At 29.5% G+C, this 20,525-nt stretch overlaps 1 long non-coding RNA gene across 1 annotated transcript in view; it reads left to right on the forward strand.

The window, feature by feature from the left end:
* Positions 1-823: 823 nt before the first annotated feature.
* The window catches only part of LOC139427164 (uncharacterized), a 37,476-nt gene continuing 17,774 nt past the window's right edge, over positions 824-20,525 (forward strand). Inside the window, exon 1 of the long non-coding RNA XR_011638326.1 lies at positions 824-872. This is a non-coding gene — a long non-coding RNA (uncharacterized lncRNA). The remainder of the gene's footprint in view (positions 873-20,525) is intronic.

A 20,525-nucleotide genomic window follows, 5' to 3' on the forward strand; every position in this document is an offset into this window, starting at 1 on the left:
AATACTTTTATAGGTATAGGGAAAAATAGCCGTAACATTTAAACTTTTTTACTTAAATGATATCAATTTTCAAATGGCATAGAAAGTTGGTAGTTTATTCATAAAAAAAGAAAAGAGAAACTAAAAGGATCTGCAGGGATTGCAAATGCTTTTCTTTTTATAATCATATAATAAACAGAAGAAAAGCGAGATGAACATCGTAATAGAAGGTATTGCATTACTAAGATTTCTAAAAAAAATCATGTTTTTGACCGGCCAAAAATAAATAAAATAATATGCTTTTCTTTTCATAATCATATCCGTCGTTGAACAACAGACACCATTCTGGGTTTACGAGTATTAATGTTCAGCTCCGTAGCTTTGTAATTTTCAACCAATCCAGAAGACAAGGAAACTCTTGAACCAGTACCCTCAGAGGTATCGATTTGTCATGGGAACATGGAGGACTTTGCGACTTGACAGATTTAACGTGCATCAGTCAGCATTTACTACACAGGGAGTCTTCGGCCGGTTTGGGATCGAACCCACGAACTCTTGGACATGCGCCCAGTGCCCTACCAACCAGGCTATACCGACCACCTTCACAATCACATAATAAGCAGGAAAAAAAAAGCGAGATGAACATCGTAATAGAAGGTATTGCATTACTAAAATTTCCAAAAAGAAATCGTTTTTTTGGCCGGCCAAAATCTTCCGCAAAAAATGAGTAAATAAATAAAATAATATTATTATAAATAATAATAATATTCAAAATAACCGTAGTTTACAAAAAAGAAGCAAAGATAATTTTTTTCCTTTTTTTTAATTCATTACTATTTTTTTTTTCAGAATTGCCCAAGTTTTCCTATTGAAGAGCTAAGGGGAAAAAACAGGTAAGTGACATTTTAGTGAATATACACCGAAGAGCCATTACATTATGACCATCCTGCTAATAACATGTAGGATCACCTTTAGCCCTCAAAACTGCTAGCACCCGCCGTGGCATTAATTCCACAAGGTGCTGATAGGTAGTCTGAGGTATCTGGTACCAAGCGCTCACCAACTGGTCCTGCAATTCCCTCACATTGCGAGGGGGCAGCGTGGCAGCACGAATTTGGTTTTCCAAGTAAGACCACAAATGCTCTATTGGATTAAGGTCAGGTGAATTTGGGGGCCAAGACATGACTTGAAAGTCACTGGAATGTTCCTCGACGATTAGACCCTTATGACATGGTGCATTATCCTGTTGGTAAACACCATCCCCCGCAGAAAAAACTGTTGCCATGAATGGGTGAACCTGGTCTGCAACTATGTTCAAGTAGCTTACAGACGTCAGGGATTGTTCTATGAGGATTATGGATCCTAATGTGCCCCATGAAAACATTGTCCCTGGGCGAGAAAACATGGGCGAGCCCAATGTTATAGATGGAGGGTGGTCATAATGTAATGGCTCTTCGGTGTAAGTAATTGAACTTCGAAGTTTAAACGTTACTCGTTTTTTTTACTTCGCTCAATTGTTATATTGTTAGTATATTTTTGAAGACATGACTTGTATGAAATTTTTGTGAGTAAATTTATTTGACTCAAAGTCTTTTATATAGGAGGATTTTTAACAGTTTTCATGAGTGGTATCTGCTTGTTTTCATAGAGGATTTTTAATGCTTTTCAAAGAAAATAATTTTGTTTGAAACGCTAAAATAAATATCATACATATGTTTAGGCTTATATTCACGAAATAAAATTTTAGCAATCTCAATTTGAAACAAAATGGTATCACGTTTAAATCATCCGAAAACTATTCAGACAATTGGCGAAACCCAAACACGTCTTCCTGTGTTTTAGCTTTCGATGCCTAATAAGTATTTTCTAGGGTTGTTTATTTGTTGACAGGTGAACTTAATTCGTTCTGCAAACCGAAAAGATAATGTTTTTTACTTCCTTCTTTCACTGAGTATTTTCGGAATTAATAGATTTAGCATTATAAATGAATGTTATAAAATGAGACATAAATAAGAATTTTCTCAGAGAAATCACATTTTGTTTAAATTTAAAATATCTTAAAAATTAGAATTAAATTTTTTTTAAGAAAATAATGAACTAAAGTTTAAAATTTTATTAATTCTTCTTTTTTCACTCGAGTTTTCATTCATCCAATTTAAAGGATTCTTAAATTACCGGGATGGATAATCTTCACGTTTTCATAGTTAAAATATTCACGCTGTTTAGATTCTTCGAATTCAAACGACCATTTATATTCAAATTTAAACGAAATTTAATTAGAAATCAATGCCACTCAAAATTCAGTAACAAAAATGCAGTCTTTAAATGTTTGATTTTTTTTTGTTTAATTCTTACATATATTATTTATTTTCATTTTAAGACAAATTAATGTAAAAAATATTCAAAATGTCACAGTGGAAAACTATTGCAGGCCTTAATTGAAAGTTTATGTAAAAGAATTTCTCGCAACTTTAAAATGAATAAAATATATTTAAAATAAACGCCGTTTGATTTATCAATAAATGGCTGCCTACCTTTTTTACTCTTTTTTATTGGCAGCGCAGTGAATAGTATATATGATGTTTTCATTAAAATAAAATATCCAAAAACTAATAATCTTTGTATATAAAAATGTAACGCTTTTTTCGCTGTTCAACCTGCTTCTCATTCGCAGAATGCAAAATTTATAGGATGAAGAAATATGGAAATTTTCATATTTTTAGAGTAATGTTTACAAGGTATTCTGTTATGAAAATAATAATGATACAGGTATTAAGTGCTTAAATTCTTAGAGTGCAAAAATGATTTTTTTTTTTTTAAATAATGAACTGCTTAACTCAGTTAAATGAAAAGCAGGGTGATTCCACGTCACAGAAACAAATCAAAACTATAATTTTACGCAGGTGTTTTTATAAATGCAATTATTTTTAAGCATTCGCATTTGCTACAACGATATTTTTAACGTAGTTACATATGTACGAAGTATTTTTTGGCAAACATATTAATTAATTTCATGCGTCACGTGCCTGAAAGAACCGCAGAGATTAATAATGAATTTTTGCAGCCACATTTTCTTATGGCTAAGGATATGAAATACGCCTAATTTCGAATTAGTTAAGGAATAAAGTTTTTATTTATTTATTTATTAATTAATTTTTTTTCTTTGACGGAGAGGAAAAATTAATAGCAGTGTAATTATAACTTTTTCTCAGACAAAATTAAAAAAAAACTCGATATAATTTCTTTCGGATTAGTTTTTTTCGGCTTTTTACAATGCAATTCATTTTTATAAACAATACTTTAAAATATTACTAATTCATTTGCGTAAAAAATATGAATGTTGTAAAAGATGACATGTTTCGAGCCCTTAAGCCAGTCTCAAAACTCACAAGACGGAACTAAGAAAAAAAGAGATTTAAAACAGGAAACGTCAAGTTGCCAACGAAGTAAAAATGGGAAATAAATACAAGGGGAAAACAAAACTCGAAAAACCGTGATAGACGATTGTGAAACTGAAAACGTAAAGTAGCCAATGGAAAACGAGAAATAAATAAAAGTGAAAAAGGAAAAAAAAAGAAACAAGAACTGGAAAAACCGCAGTAGCCAAATGCCGGATCAAGACAGGTTGCATTTCCGAGCTATATGTAGAGGTGGTTAACAAATGAATCGACATTCATAGGAATGAAACCGACATTCATAGGAATGAAACAAGATTATGGGGAATAAGATGAGCTGATGCGACATGGGAGGGGGAAGAATTTTGAACTGATCGAAATAAAATTCCTGTCTAAGATTCCAACAATGTGCGGCGAATTTTTATACTGGCATTGTATGCATTTTATACTGGCATCGTAATGGCATGGTATGTGGAAAACGCGCCAGCGATTTTCAAAACTGATAGGACTTTTAGGGGACTTAATATATATATATTTTTTTAACAAGCCTAATAAATGACATTGAAACCAAAATGGAATAGGATATTAGCTATTTTGAAATTAGATGATAATAAATCGTAATGTTACCAGTATACAGAAACAATAACATTCATTAAGCTTATATAGGCGCACATATAAAGCTGAAAGTTTTTTATGAATTAAAAACCGCTCGTGCCACTTATGTTTTAGCTTTATACAGTTAACTATCCATACAATTTAAAATAAAATAAAAAGTTTGGTAGGTTCATGTTAGCTTTTCGCTACTTAGTATCGATTGTTAGATCTAAAAGCAAATGGCGAAATTAACGACAAGCGAAATATTTCATATACGCACAAACGCACTTTTGCTATCACTTCAATATAAATCACCGTTCATATTTGCTTTTTGTCTCGATCGAGTCAGCGTAAAAAGAAAAAGAAAAAGAAAAAAAGAAAAAAAAGAAAAAAACACTGGAAACAATGCCTCAGTTGCCTACAAGACAATGTTTAAACTTCGTTTCGCTTTGGAACCCCCAATAAATTTTAAATGGAGGCGAAGAAGGAACAAACTTTCCTCCTTTTTATTTCCGAATTGAATTTTTTTTTTAAACGCATTTTACTCTTTTGCATTTTAATAATAAAGAAAAAGTTACTCCTAACTATTATAACTTAAAAAGACATATAGTAACAAATCAAGGATATTCAAGGTTCGTTTAGAGACAGATGGACGTTATTTTATAACTTGTAGGGAGGTTATAAATAAGACATCACAACAAAAAGGTTTTTCAAGGTCACATAAATGGAGGATTCTATTTCAATTTTATAGCTGTATATTTAACAAAAGTAATTGATTAAACGCTGATGTCTTTCTGTAGATTAGATATTCGAACAGAGAGAGTATTTTAGACATTTCTCGAAAAATCCGGACACCTTTAAAAAATTGATTATTGATAAAATTTAAGTTGTTTAAACAAAACTCCGATCTCAGCTTTCTAAAATAATCAGAATTTTAGTTTTTCGATTTAGTAGTTCTTGATCTATGACGATCGAAGCTTTCTTCTTAAGAGGATCGCAAAAGAAAATTTTCATCACAAATTCTCCTTTATTACTAAATTAAAATTGAAAGTGTAGAGAAAGTGAGGTGAGACAAACCTAGAGTAAGCCATTAAGTTTCAAAAAATGAAAAGAAAATACACAAATGAACATAAATTATGAGAGGATAATTTAGGCAAGTATTCTTTTAATAATTTGTTCTAATATTTTGAAATCTTTTTTTGAGCAAAACTTTCTTTAGGTTTGCCAGAACTGACTTTTTCTTTCTTTTAAATTAGTAATTAAGGAGAATTTGCGACGAAAATGTTCTTCCCTGGTTCCTTTAAATGTAGCACGGGGAAGTCGATTTTAGTTTCATTTTTATCCTTAAGTTTGAATTTTTGTTCTTTCCACAAAACAAGATGCATGAATCGAATTATCAATAATTCGAATAGGCAATGGCCCCAGTTATTTCGGATTAGCGAGATTCTATATAATAACGAGGGCTAGGAAGTTGATGAATTAAATATACTTAAAAATGTCCTTAAAAATATAAAAAAAGGCACACAAAACCATCAAAAATGACCTAAAAATAAAAATTCATGTCGTTAAAAATTTTTGAAACTGATTTTAAAATTGATCGTTAAAAAAATTGTAAATTGCAACATGCATTTACATATTAAATAAAAAAATAAAGTAATGATTACAATAAATAAATAAATGTATAATTTAGGAATAAAATAAAACATAAGTGAATACCTGATAAAAATAAATAAAAATGTATTAATTTTTAGTTACTATTTTCAAGAACAGCATCATTACATTTTTATCAAATGTTTTTTTAGTCTTAAAATTGAAAGAAGGAAAAAAAAGAAAGAAAAAAATTAGAAAAAATGCAAAAGAATGCATTGACCATCAACATCTTAGTCCTAATAATAATTAAAAACGGAAACATTCACATAATTAAAAAAAATTTCCACTTTTTTAAAAAGTTTTTCTGCTACTTCATCCATTTGAGAAAAATATTCTGCTGTTATAAATATCCATCTGAGAAATAAAACAGCAGATGTTTGTTGACAAACTTGTTGCTCAGTTTAATTATCAGTTCACGGGTTGTGTTTCAATAATATCGCGGTTTGAGATAAAAAAAAATCTTGTTTGGAGAACTTTTGTTTGTCTTGATTTTAATCAATTTGTTAGCGTTTTTTTTTGTTTTTTTTTGTTTTTTGTTTGTTTGTTTCTTTTCAGTGCTTCGCGGAAAGATAAAGAAGGTGGTGAAGAGGGGTTTAAGATTGATGGGTCTTTAAACGAAGCGATCATAAAATGAAGTAGGAAATATATAGTTCTAACATTGTTATTGAAGATTCTTGTAAACCGAGTACACATTAAGGTGGGTGGAAAAATTCGAAGTATCTTAAATCTTAAAGCGAGAGTGCGGGAAAAGTCTCAACTACCATTACTAAAGAAGTAAGCAAAAATTTACGACTTGGAATTGATATTTTCTAATTGATAACTAAAAACAGTGGAAATTGGGCTTAAAAAAATTATAAACGGACAAAAATTTTACTAATCGGTTTGAAGTAGAGCATACCATTTTTTAATGCATGGAAATTTAGAAATACATATGCTAATATCGTTGCTTCGATATCACCTAACTTAGGTAGTTAGACCAGTGATTCTCAACCACTGTGCCGCGGCACTTTTGGGTGCCACCAAATTCTTAAAATGTGCCGCTAAATATTAGAAATGATACAATAAAAATCATTATTTTATTACGAGTAAAGTTTAAATTAACGAAAAGTATATATATATATATCAACCGCGTGAACATCTTTGTCGGCGATCGTCTAGTCTTTGACAATTTAAAAAAAAAAAGTTGAAATAAGTAGGAAATTTAATGACTATTAAAATTATTAATTAACAATGAAACAAGCTAAATATTAACTTTTAAACGGAAGTAAAAGCTAATCATTAAAGTAAGCTATGCAATTAATAGTTATAAAAACAAATTAACAAGGGATAACTATCAAAAAAATAAGCTAACAATTAATAATCAGCAAAAATAACTAGTTAACAAGAATTCACAAAAAAATAAGTTATTAACTATAGAAAACAAAGTAACAATTAATAGCTAGCAGAAAAAAAAATAACTGTTACTAACTAATAAAAAACTAGTCGAAAGAGATAATTAATCCCTTAATAAACGTGCTTTTGTAGTACATATTTTATTTCACATTCAAAATTATTATCACAAACTATTTAACACAGTGTATTATAGGTAAGTAAACAACTTTTAAACAAATTTTTTTCATTGTGTGCCGCCCCCCCCCCCAAAAAAAGGTTGAGAATCACTGAGTTAGACGAATGTATTTGGATTACAGATAATGTCGTGGTATGTACTTCTTTTTAAAACGACGCATTGTCAAAATTTGGTGACTTTGAGGTGATAGAAGGAGGTTTTATGTAAATTACGGAATATTACATGTTTCATTTTTTTCTTGTTTTATGATTTTTTTATTTTTGAAGAGCAGCAGCAAACTAAATTTAAACGTTTTACTAAGTTTGGTTTGAAAAGTTTGTTTAAAATTCACTTCAATTTACTGCTTCTTTTTCATTTTTAAATTCATCGAATAATAATTATATTTTTGCTTTATTCATATTTTATGCAAATCTTCGTTTGCTATATGTCTTATTTTTTCCAGTTTTATGTCGCTTTATTTTTGAAAATAAGTAACAAACTAAATTTAAAAGTTTTTTACCTATTACCTACTAAAAGATTGAAACCTATTGAAGTTAACTCATTATTTCAGAGTTCAACTTTTTAAATAATAATATTTTAATTTAAATTTTATGCAAATCACCATTTTTCACATTTTTTATTTTTACTGTTCTCATCACTCTCTATGATTGAAGGTCAGCATTAAACTAAATTTAAAATTTTAATAACATCGACTGCAACCTCTTGCAATATGCTAAAAAAGAACATCTAGAAAACATTTACTTATTATTTTAAATTTTTTTTCTTATTTTTAAATTCATTAAATAATAATTCTATTTTTGTTTTACTCAATTTTTTTTTTAAATTACTGTCCGCTGCATATTTTAATGTTCTCTAACTTATAAAATATGTGTGAAGGTCAGTAGAGCAACTTCAATTAAGATCTATTAAATTTGGCTTGAAAATTACGAGTTTAGTCATAAAGTCTTAATTTGCACTCTTTTTATTTACACATTTAGATTATATTTAAAATTATTAAAAGTTTCATTTTTTGGGGGTCAAAAACGTAAATTTCAAATTTTCAAAAGCAAAAATTTATTTTAATTTCCAAGTTCACAAGTTTTTTTAAGTTTATAAAGTAAACAACAGTAAATAAAATTATAAATGAAATGTTACATTTAGGTCTCCCGGAATCTGAATGAAAACTTTAATTTTCCGCGACAAATACGCATATTTTAAAGTTTCAAATCAATCTTTAGATTAGATTATTATCCGGGATGTGTAAATTAAGGATTTCGTATAGATTCTGGAGGACTTAAAAAAATTTCTTTTTAAAGGACTCTAAAAAAAAAAATTTAAATTTTCGTTTTTAACCTCAAAAAAGGAAATTTTAAGCTCATATGGGGAAATCTAATATTTTTCAATGGATCCATTAAAATAATGACATTACTTGATTAAAAACTTCCTTCACTTCAAAAACATATAAATTGGAAATAACAGTCGACATGTTTCAAGAGCTCAAAAATAAGCACATATTTTTGAGAGCTTCAAACATATCGATTTCCAATTTGTATATTTTTGAAGTTTTTAATCCATCTTACCACTTCAGTTTCTTAGGATTATTTTTTTAATGCGTAAGCATGTTCTTCGCAATTATAATTGTAAGCAAAAATAAGAAAATTTCAAATCGTTCCATGCTTGCATACGAAAATCGCAACTCTCCCCCCTTCTTCATTTTTGCTTTAACTTACACTATGAATGATGCAATCTAATTTCAAAAATTTACGGATTGATTTTAAATAAGAAATTTAACTTTCCGAAAAACAAAATTTAAGTTTTAATTCCTCTTATAAAAGTTTAAAACTCTCTGGAGAATTTATTTATTTATTTATTTTTTTTTCAATTCTTACTTTTCCCTAATTTGACCTTTATTTCGATTTTGAAATTTTTCCAAGTGGAACTTATTTCCAGACTTTTTGTTACGTTTTTTTTTTGCATTTTAAAACATTTTTCGAAAATAACTAAATTTTAGTGTTTTACGTATGCATTGCTTACACCCTCCTTCTTGCCATGTCAGAAAAAAATAAGCAAATATCGAACCCCTTTAAATATCTGACGTAATGTAGAAACGTCCGCAATTAACTAAGACATGTGACACCAGTGACTTATCGACAAAAAGTTTTGAATTTATAAAACATCGCGTAATATATACAATATATTTTTTATACACTATGTATTCTTTGACCTTGTTCGACAGATTTCTGTTTCTATTCGCAGATGCTGGATAATCATGTGGAATAAAATTCCCATTAGTGTTTCTTGTTAATGATGAATGTCAGTCCAAATATATCGGGTGCGACACTTAAATATGAGCTAAAAGGAGACATTAAGGTTCAATATATGTACATTTTATGTTACCTAATGATAGCAAAGATTTGAGGGCTTCTCAAACTAACAAATATTCATCGCAATTGTAAATTTACTTCCTTGATTCATTGAAAATGTCATAATTTAGGTAATTTGAAATAATTGCTTTAACTTGCCCAGCATTCAGGTGAAAAATAACTTATACACCGAATTTTGTTAAAGGGTTAAAAGAAATCATCAGATACATTGAATTAACTCTTATCCTTCGTCATATTGGGGGCAATATTAATACAATTTGATGATTTTATTAGCCTCTAACTTAGTTCAAAAAATTAGAGGAGTTCTATCAGTTTTTGTTGCTGTCATTTACTTTCACTCCAATTTATCGAATTTTCTTGAAATATTTTTTAACAAAAATTTAAAATTAAGAACTAAGTGTCATGGTTAAAACGTCCGTATATTGTCCGTCCGTACATAATTATTACTTCCGTAACTTCCAGTTTTTAATTTTCAAACAAACGAACGTCAGAGTAAATAACATGAAGACTTTGTGAAACAAAATTTTTTAGATTTTTTAATTGAGTTGTATGTTTTTAAGTTTGCAAACATGACATTCTTAAATGGTGGAATTGCTCTTGCGTTTTAGGTTACATTTTTTTGTTTTCTTCTTTCTTTATACTGTTCTTAGCAAGCTCTTGATTGGACAACACTATTCCTTTCAAAAAATGTAGAAAATAAAAGATCATGAGAAAAAGCCCTCGATCATTTTTAGAAATTCTATAGATTTTTCCTCAAAATGCAGTCAATGGTTTGAACAAGTTTTTTTCTGAAGTTTTTAAAATCTATTAATTTTTTTAATTGTTTAAAATGATGAAAACTAATTTGAATGATGATGAAAAAATATTTTGTGACTTAAATTACGCAAAAATGTTTCAGAAAAATCTGAAAAACGGACAAGTATATACTAATACTAAACTACCATTTCAATAATGCTGGTTTCAAATTTGGATTGATGTAATTTTGCCAGAAAAAATCAATTAAAATTCAAAAATAGTACCAGCTATATTTTTTTCCATTTTTATTGGGTAGCGACTTGACATATTTCGAAAGATATCCTTCTGAGACCCCATACAATGGACAACAATCCAAACTTTCACTTAACAATATCTTAAGCTCCAAGAAATTGTCTGCACTAAGTCTAGAATAAACCATTAAATTTCAAGTGCTGAATTGTTTTTTCAAAATATCACAATGCAAATAAATCATGAAGGAAAATAACGTATGCATTTTTACATTTAAGAAAAAAATCAGCATTTGAAACTTTATCGTTTTTTCTAGAAGAACTCAAAACAGAAACGTCAAAGAGAGAAATTCTGCCTCTTCATATAATTCCTAAATTTTGATGCACTCGGGAGTATCTGTTGGAACATGTAAATTTCAAGGTGGAATGGGGAAAATTAAGCTATGGTTATTCTTTCCCCCATACAAATCTGTATTCAGTATTTTTAGAAAGAATTATTTTATAATGTTTTTACATTTTTGATATATGTCTTTTCTTCTGTTATTTAGACGATTTTTTTTAGCTTTATTTAAATCAGAAAATCACAAAATATTCACTTGTTTTTGCCTTAACTTTGACTTTTATGAAGTTATCTAATTTGTTAGATAGGAAAACAAGAAGAAGCATCTCAGTAATATAGTTATTTCATTTTTTAACCGGTGCTGAACAAGGAGTATCAATGTTTTCTAGCATATATTAATGTTAAAGGTCGTTTTTTTAAAGAGTAAAAGCGTGTATACTAAAATTGGAGGACACCAGGTTGGGTTTTCTTACTTCAAAACTAGCACCTTAACTAGAACTTTTATTTTATTTTAAAATCATCGCTGAACAGCCGACTCAATTCTTGGGTTTACGATTGCTAGTGCTCAACTCCGAAGTCTTGTAATGTCGATAGCTACCCAGAAGGCAAGGGAACTCCTGGATCAAGCGTTTGGATAAACTAGTCTTCGTGGGGGACTTTTTGAGGGAACTAACCTTCATTTGTGTTACATGATTGGAAAACCATGAAAACTTCCCATGGTTAACCTGACGACAAAAGGGCTCTAACCTATGATTCTTCTACCAATGATATTTTACGTCAGCAGTGTGGTCGGTACGAGCCGGGAACAGAATTCGTATTAATCAATCACCTCTAAGATACGAACTTGGGTCACTTCATTGGGAGGCAAATGCCCCTGAGCCCTTCAGAAATGTTGTTTCGGAAGATTTCAACATCTAATTTAATCAAAAAAATTAGATTTGTTTATTGTTCAACTACAAACACACAACAACCATCGCTCCATATTAGTTTGTATATGGGTAAATACTTTACATTCATGAAATATTGAAGGGACGGATTTTCAGTCAATAAAGGGTCATAAAAACCTTGTATATATCTTTCCTTTCTTTAATCTTATCTTTTCTTTAAAAAACTTAATATGTTAACATTATTCATAGCTTTTGATATTTCTAAGTTTTGACGTATGTACAATTTCTGCTTTTTCTTTATAATGATTATTCTCTTTTATCTATTTCGTATCAACATAATGTTATAAGGACCACTAAAAGTTGAACCTCTTCTAATAAAAGTTTATATCCTCAAACCTAGAATCGAAATAATTTTTTGTTTTCGTAGTTCTTTTAACAGCTATTTTTCTAGCTTCTTCAATAGAAGGGAAAATAATAACTTTTAAAGAATTTTCAAGTGGAATTATGATATTTATTAATATGCCAGTTGAAATTTCGTAACAGGATGAGATTCCTGAACTGCTTCTTTTAATGACCTCTTAATAACGGTATTTTGGAAGAATTAATTTTACTCTTTAAACACGTGATTATTTTTTTGTCTCCTCTACTTTGCCATTAGTTTCAAACCAATGATCTCTAATTAAAAGCTGTTTAACTTACGGTATTTTTTAAAATGAGAAGATGTGAAAGTTGCATTTCTATCACTTACGAGACTTTTAAGTATTTGATTTTGAACATTTGATGAATCAAAGTTCTGTTGCAATTGGTTTTGAAGCGAAAATCCATCATGTTAATCGCGTAAGGTGATCAGTAATTAAGGTCGAATATTTTTTAGTTGAATTGTAGTGATTAAAACACCAACAATTGCAAGTAAGTCAAATAGCTTATCCACAGGAGGCATTGATTGTAAAAGCTAAAATCTTTTCTGTTGGGGCTTCTTATTCATTTGACAATGCTTAATAACTTTATATGTTTATAATAATGTTTGGTCAATATGTAGGAGTTAATAAATTGATTGTTTTTTTGAATACCAGGCTATGTCGAAATTTTTCATTAGCAAAATTTTCGAGTTATATTAACCGGAAAGAAATAGATACTACTATATTAGTAAATCTTTTTTTACTAAGGTATAATATAGTATTAATGAAAAAGATATGATACCTGACATCATTATTTACATTTAATATTGAATCTGGTGTTTTCCTCGAAAACAGATCTTCTTTAATATTTGTACTAATTTGGTTTATAATTATACATACTTAGGTGTAAGGACCAACAATCTCCCTTTCAGATTCTTAATATTTTTGAGCTACACTAAGGCTGCATTATGGTCCGTATGTACCTTCATTTTTATCCTCATTTTTTTCCCGAAAAGATAATATTTCCATAACAAGGAGGCATTCTAGCTCAGTGATATAATAATTCTGCTCATTATATTTCAATGAGCGGGAGTGATACGTTATTGGATACAAAACATTAGATTCATCACATCAAAGGGAATTTGAATGATTAATAAGTACCTATTCCTTCATCTTTTTTTTCTTTTTTGGCGAAAAGAGTAGTTGCATGTCAGCATTTTCGCTCGTTTCTTTCACTTTATTGTTCGTAAATTTTTGAAGAAAAATTTTTTTCCCTTACTTTTTTAAAGTTTGCCTTGCTAAAATTTCCAAGACTAAGTCTTATATAAAAGATGCAGAAAAAAAGCTATTTAAATAGACAAAAGAAATACTGTCGTAGTTTTATATAGCAACATATTCTTTAAGGAAACCAGTCAGGTTTACAAGCAATTGCATCACAAAAAATCCATGGAACTTTAGGGTCCCGTCTTATATTTAGGGAAAGAAATGGGATCTTTACTAACGTCATCTGAAAGGGAAAATTTATTCTCGAATATTAATATAATATTTTTAAATTGAATTCGTTTTAACAGATGACGTGATAAACATTAAAAAAAAGCGGAATTTTTTTAATGAGATTATTTCCAAGTATATTTCCAATATTGATCTTTTATGGCTCTTTGTGAAAGAATGATTTCTACGTCTTGAAATCAATAATAGAATCTAATTTAAACTATGAATTAATATAGAACGATCGTATGAGACATTCCATATCACAAATAGAAAAATTATATTACTGTGGAGTATATAACACAAGAAAATTTTTTTAAGGGATGATTGCAGAAAATGAAAGGAAGGCTATCATGAGCGTTAAAAATATTCCTTTAAATAAAATTGTTTTATTCCTCTTGTAACAAGATGTTAAGATTCTAAATGAGAAAACGGGTCTCCAACCCCTTTTTTTTCTCATTATTTCAGACATTCATTTACTGTTTCCCCGTTAGAAATCTCAGGCACCTATCGAAATGCCACTGGCGTAACGCGTGACCGCAGGTGTAGTGTGCAGGCGGCGGGCAGGTGGGTACGCCGGCGGCACGCGTCGAGAAGGACGCTGTTGATGAACCAGCTGTCTTGGGGTTGAAAAAAATGTGCCAGGTAAAAATGCCGAAAAGGGGCTGCTTCCCCCACTTGTTAATATATGTTTTCGTCAAAGAGGGGGAGGAATGATGTTCCCGGAAAACGGAGGATTTTTTTTTATAATTTGTTTTTCGAATGCAGGTATTAGAAAACGAAATTGAATAAATGGAGGTAAGTGAAATAGAGACTGGTGGCGGGGCAAATGGGGGTGGAATTTAGGGTGGTTGTTGGAAAATTTAGATTTGCAAGAGAAATTTTTTTTCTATTCACACTTGAAATATTATTGAGATATTCTTGGAATAGCGGCTAGAAGAGTAAGAAAAAAAATTCAGCTGTTTTACCATTGTGACGTAAATTTCGCTTTGATATGTAAAATAAAAAAAAAATGTTTTAAAATTGATTTGCATATGACTGATAGAATTTAAATTCAACCGAATGTGATTATTACAAAAAAAAATCGCAAAATGCAATGAAAAAAATCTCCTTAAAATGCAATTCTACTTAAAATCAACAACTTCTTAAAATGCAATCTTAAAACAGAACTACAATATTCTCAAAACATAACTCAGAATTTTATTAAAACGCAACCTTCTTAAGATAAAAAGTAATACCAAAATACTTCTTAAAATCAAAACAAAATCACTGTTTAGAACATCAAAAAAAATTAAAGAGTATTCTACCTCAAGAACACAATAATAATAATAATAAAAGAAAACAATATATAATATTTCAACATTAATATTTATTTTCCTCAACATAAAATTGAACTGATGTCAAACTGAACCAATACACTCAATATTAAATTCTTTAAGTTTCCGATGAAACATTATTACTCTTTTAAAAACTTTTGGAAACAATGATATAACTGGAACAAAGCGTTCTTTTTTCAAACCAAAACGAAAATACGTTCTCCATGGCAGAAAAAAAAGGAAAATACGTTTTTTATGGCAGAAAACCCAAACTATTCCTTTTACAACGAATATTTAATACGATTCTGATGAATCAAACCAATAAGTTAAACTGTAACTTCGATTCGTGCAGACTACGCCAATTAAACTTGCAGGTTCTTTTTCAAATTTCCATAATGTGAAATTGATTTCACGCTAAACTTTTCGTGGCAGAAAGCAAATGTATTAAAACACATACTTATGCCACAACAGAAGCAAAAAACATAAAATAAAAAAATAAAGAAATAATAGTAAATCACATCGTTCAAAAACCGCTCCGCTACCTACAAAACATTCTAATTCTCTCTTATTCAATTCTTATTCAATTCAGCATAGAATTTTTTACGGAAGATTGCATAATTATTGTTAGTTTTGTCTATGGGAGTAATTACAAAGATTTTTTGAAGTTGCTTAATTGATTGAACAATATTAGAAAAATTTGTTGAATTGTTATTGTTATTTAAATTATCCTTATTATTGAAAACAAAGTTTCTAAAGCAATAATAAACACCCCATTTCCATTCTGTTCCACCTAAAGGTAAAGAGAATCTATTTGATATCTTTAAACAAAAACTATTGAGATCATTAAGAAAGTATTTTAGAATTTTATTGATTGATACATGGTAAATGGGTCTAAATTTTGTGCCTTTTATCATTAAATTCCTAAGTTCTAGGTTTTCTATAATATTTAAATCACCAGTAATAATATGTTTATGATGTTTATCAACAAAATCAAAATATTTTTCTTCCTCACAGTGACATTCATAATCAGATATATTAATCCTCCCTAAATTTTTGCTTATATCATTATAATTAAATATAGTTCTACCAAGAGATTTATTATATTTAAAGCTTTTAATTATGTTAAAATCTTTTAATGGAAATAAAGTTTTAACATTTTCAAAAATATTATGAAATTTGATCTTATCGAAAATAGGATTTTGAAAGTTAATAACGAAATATAAATTATCTAAATTTCTCTTTTTATTTGGCGAAATTTTACTCATTTTGGCTTTTATAAGATGGAAACAAAGAATTTTGAAATGCAAATTAATAAAAGAAAAGTTAATAATAAGATCGTAGAGCTTATATACATCATAATTCCTAAGGGGGAAAACAAAATCTTTAATTGGTTTAATATTACAGTGTTTATTAAAATCTTTTTCCATATTAGAAAGAAAATTTATATTTAATTTGTCACTATTAAGAGAGTTTCTATTACTTCTGGATCCCCGTTTACCTCGATTTATACGCTTATCTCTAATATGAAAAAGTGAATAAGTTGAGGAGTTATTAAAGTTAATCTGTTTATGTTGGAAGGTATCGTTTAGCCCATACGGCAAAATTGTTTTGTATAAAAGCATGTAGTAATTTTCTTTCTGTAGTCTTAAATCTAAATCTTCTACAATATCTAAAATATTAATTTTGACACTGTTAAATTTATGTACTCTAAAATGGTTCAATTCCAGGTTATTGATAGTTTTATTACTGTTTATATCAGAACGGTGTTGACTAATTCGAATGTTAAGTGAGTTACTGGTTTGTCTAACATATTTCATATTACAGAAACCACAGATTAACATATAAATAAAATTTTTAATTTTCCAAAAAGATTTGGAGCTATCGTCATAAAAAAATGTATGTTTTTGTCAATATTAGGGCAAGTTTTGCATCTTTTATCATCACGCACTTTATAAGACGGTAAAATATCGGGAATAGAAAGCAATTCAAAAAATCTTTTACTTTCGCTTTTGCTTTCAGAGTAGCAGGATGTCGATCCGAAGTTCCCCTCTGATTTAGGCTCTCCGTACCGGGTACAACATGAAGAATAATTTAAATATTGAACATATTTTTTACCAGACGCTAAATTGTTATAGTTGTTTATATCCATAAAAATTGACTCATAGAGCAAAGTCCAAAACACTCGAAGCGTCCTAAAGACATGAAATTAGAAAAAACGAAAGAAAGTTAAAAGTAGATAATATTAAGCGCTAAAGCTCCATTAAATATGATCACTAATACATACATAATAAAAATCTCAGCAATTCAAATCGCCTAATCGCCTTAACACAGCTCCAATGCCAACCGGAAAATTTTTCAAAGTCTGTCATTCTGTCAGATTCTAGGGCTGCTCTTCTAGCCATCTCATCATCTGAGGCTCCTGCATCGGCGGATGTTTGGAATTGTCGTCTGACCTTAAAATACCTAATAGAAAGCCACAAAGAGGTTGCATTGCAGTGGGTACCAGCACACTGCGGACTCCAGGGAAATGAATCAGCAGACTCCTTGGCAAAGAAAGCAACCGAAATTACACAAATAATAAATAAACCAATTCTTATCACACCACCAAGCGGTTAATTAAAAAGTCTTTTAGAGAGTCTTTTTGGAAAAGCATAAAAGAGGCAAACAAAGACAAGAAATGGATAAACGACATCAAGGATATTCCACTAAGGCCAGGGGACAGGTCTGTGGCCACCTTTCGCCTCGCTACTGGCCACGACTGCCTTTCCAAACATCCATTCCGTATAAATATATTACCAAGCCCTATTTTCACAGTGTGTAATATCCAAGAAGAAATGGACATAAACCACATTAGGCACTGCCCCGCACTAAACTCGGGACACTTGTGGGAGAAGTATTGGAGAACCCGTCACAAAATGAGCAATCTATAGACTCACTGTAGTTTTGTTTTTGTTGTATTATTCATCTTTCCTTCTGTTTCTCATGTTATTGTCTGTTTTTTAACTGCAGTTGTCTTTTGATCTACCATTGGAAATAATAAAAAAAAACTATATATATATATATATATATAGCTTTTAACTGCGTTAAAANATATATATATATATAAGATAAGCTTTAAAAAAATTGTTTATTAACATTCGTATTCAAATTATGTTATGTATGGCAAGTGCCGACCAGGTTAGCGTGCCTGACTGCGGAGCCGATGGTGGCAGGTTCAAATCCCGCCCAGGGCATGGATGTTTCTTTCTCTCTCTATGTGTTCTATGTTCTTTCTTCTGTGTGCATGTAACCTGCATGTAACCTTCTGTGTGCACGTTCTTCTGTGTGCATGTAACTATAAACGGGTTTGTAGTTGTATGACGAGGGCTACGCTACTCCACAACTGTGGCATAGCCATAGGTGCTCACTGGGTGATAAGAGAGTAGCAATTCTGGCATATCTGAGGCCAATGGGAAACAGACCCAAGTGCCCGCCATTAACCAAAAGAAAAAAAATGTATGGTAAGTTTAAAAGCATAGTTTGTTTTTAAACCATAGTGAGAATTAATTGTAATGCTAAAAAATTTAACCACACAATAATAATAATAAATATTTCATTAAACTACACAATTACTGTAATAAAATCATAATACTTATACGATTATTATATTAACTGCATAATTATCATATTAAAACTATCTAATAAAGAAAAAAAATTTTTTTTAGTCTACTTTCCAATTGAAAAGAAGCGACTAAATCTTTACGTATTGATTGTTTTATTAGTGAGTGTTTAATTTCTTTTTCTTAGGTCAATTCAGAAAAAGTATCCGGGAACAAAAAACCAGACATTTTGTTCTGCTCGAAACCAGTTTTTTTCTTCTTATTTCATCATAATCCTCCTTGATAACAATCTGACTCTTAAAGTGCTAATTTAATTAAATATATCCTTCCTGGTATATTTTTTCGAGGATCATTCATAATATTTTAGGATTATGAACATTATCTGAAACACCATCTTAGTCCATTAATTGGTAGGTTTAATCATTACAAATGTACATTTTGAAATTGAGAATTTATTACTTTTTATGGAAAAAAAATATCCATTTTAACTAGACTGTGAACGAGGAGATTTTATCAACTCAAGAATGTAATTCTTGAAAAATACAAAACTGTCACTATTCTAGAAAAATATTAGATCTGTTACGAAGAATAGAAAAAAAAATAGACTTATAGATTCGTTATGAAAAATATAAAATGAAGAAAAATATTCAATCCGTTACAAAACTCTATAAAGAATTGCTGGTTGAGAACAAACTAACTAGTCATAACGAAGCATGCCAAACAGTGACAAATTCCTTGGTTAGAAGTCATTGTTTCTCCCGTGAATAGAGAAGTATAATCACTGGATGGACCAAATAAAAACGCATTTAAATTTTTTAAAAGAAGGGAAACAAATACTGGAGGACTACATAATAATAGTAAAAACCTAAATTCATAGAAAGCAGAATTTACTAAGGGAATCTACAGCACAAATAATTTCAAATACTAAATTCAAATTCATCTACACTGTAAAAATACCGGCATTTTGGGTGCATCATCCATAAAATACATTTTACAGTTAAACCCATTTTTATTATCCGTATTTTATTTAATTACCCGTAATATTATACCGCAATTTTTACGATAATAATAAATTCAATTAAAAAGATTCAGTGATTTTACTATAAAAATGACAGTATTTTAGATATTTTGTTTCGTAACATGTACTGGTAAAAATGGATTTTGATGTAAGAAATACCGGCAACCTGAGTGTCGGTACTTTTTACCGCATTTTGTTCCGGAATTTTGCACAGTGTGTGATCCCAGCTCTATCACTCAAAGACTATTATTGTAAGAACTGAGCTTAATCCAACAAGTATAGAGGATAAGTTTGCATATATAAACGTTTTTGAATACTCAAAAACGTTTCAAAAAATTATGCTTAAAATGTTTACGTACTTAAAAATTTGTATTACTTATATAAATTTTATGCAATACATTGAGAAAATAGAATGAATTCCGATACAGCCTGAAACCAAGTAACAAAAATGTCTGAGGAATTTTTTAGTCATTTATCCTCTCGAATCTGAGATGAAAAATAAACTGTAGATGCTGTAGTAATCTGCTGAGGCTTCTGTTAGAAGGTCCATATTTTAAATTCATTTCTTGTAAATTCAATCGAATCGAATTCTATGATTAAAAATTAAAGAAAATTTAAGAATACGTCCTAATTAAATTTGTGTTCAAATCTTATTATATTCACAATAAAAATTAAATTGGATAATGGACTTGCATTCTACGTGCTTCGAAGGATACCGCAGTCTAGTTTATTTGTAAAAAATTAGTTGATATGATTAAAACGACTTTTCACATAGTTCACATAAATTTTAAAAGTCACAAAATATCATTCAAAGTTATTTTTAATTTTAACATCTGCCGAATAGTAAATATAAAAAGACTAAAAGAAATTTTTTTTTTAACTTTTTGCACGCAATTACTGACCTAGTTCTTGTGGAAGGCGCGACATCTATTAAGTGACACCATGTAC

Source organism: Parasteatoda tepidariorum, chromosome X2, assembly GCF_043381705.1.
Source record: "Parasteatoda tepidariorum isolate YZ-2023 chromosome X2, CAS_Ptep_4.0, whole genome shotgun sequence".
In the NCBI taxonomy this organism is placed as follows: Eukaryota; Metazoa; Arthropoda; class Arachnida; order Araneae; family Theridiidae; genus Parasteatoda; species Parasteatoda tepidariorum.